We start from the raw sequence: 1,225 nt of genomic DNA, 5'->3' as shown, positions 1-1,225 counted from the left end.
AACCAGAATGACATATTACAGCAATCACACAAAATACAAAACACACAAACCTATACCCGAACGGAATGCATAAAAAGTCAAAAAAGAAATTACAAAAAAGAATTTTCCAAGACCATACGGAGACAGAAATTAGCATATGACCTTTTGCGTTACACGACAAGCCACAGAGAGAGATAAAAAGGATGGGGGTGATAGGGAAAAGAGAAGAAGAAGGGGAAGGGAAAGGGTAGAAAGAGAAAAGTTTAAGAAGTAGAGAAAGGGAAAGGGGTGAAGATAGAGGGGGGATGGGAGAGGGGAGGGAAGTTAAAGAAGATAAGAATGAAGAAAAAGGAAAGCGAGAAAGAGAGATAAAGAAAGGAGATAAATAGAAGGAAGTGGGGGAAAAGTAAGGGGAGAAAGGGATAAACAAAATAAATGCAAGAGAATAAAAAGAGGAAAATGAATGAACGAAGGACAGCGGAGAGAGAAAAGGAAGAAAGTGAGGAGAACACAGAAAAAGACAGATGAAAAGGACGGATTTGTGTGAATAAAGGAATGAATAAGGAAGAAAAGAAAAAGGCAAGGAAAGCGAGAAGAGGAAAGAGGGTCAGAGAAAACAGACGAGGAGAAAAGAGGAATGGAGTGATTAGAGGGAGAATGAGGGAGTGAAGGGGAGTTGGAGAGGGAAGAGGGCAGGGTGGTGGGGGAGGGGCAAGGAGGGGCAGCGGGTGGGGCATAGGAGGGAGGAGATTACAGCGGATAGGGGCTAGGGGCTGAAAGGGGCACCAGGAAGGGGCTAGGGGGCAGGAAGAGACATAAGGAAGGGGCTAGGAGTCACGGATAGGTGCCAAGGGGCTGAAAGAGACAGCGGATAGAGCTAGAAGTTTAGAAGGGACAGCGGATAGGGGAAGGGGTTAGGGGCAAGGATCAGGGGGCAAGAGGCAAGGAGCAGGGGGTAGGGAGCAGGGACAAGGGGCAAGAGCCAGGGGGCAGGGAGTAGGGGCAAGGGGCAGGGAGTGGGCAGTAGGGGCTAGGGGCGAGGGTCAGAGGCTAGAGGCTAGAGCCAAGGGGTAGGGGGTAAGGCCAAGGGTCAGAGGTAGGGGTAGGGTCAGGAGGGGGCAGCGGATAGGGGAGAGGGGCAAGGGTCAGGGGTAGGGGTAGGGGGCAGGAGGGGGCATGAATCGCTCGGGGGATTATGGAGAGCAATTGCACAAAGGGCGGTTAGGGGGAGATAAGGCAGCTTTTT

Source organism: Penaeus monodon, chromosome 33, assembly GCF_015228065.2.
Source record: "Penaeus monodon isolate SGIC_2016 chromosome 33, NSTDA_Pmon_1, whole genome shotgun sequence".
Classification (NCBI taxonomy): Eukaryota; Metazoa; Arthropoda; class Malacostraca; order Decapoda; family Penaeidae; genus Penaeus; species Penaeus monodon.
This window is presented reverse-complemented; position numbering follows the sequence as displayed.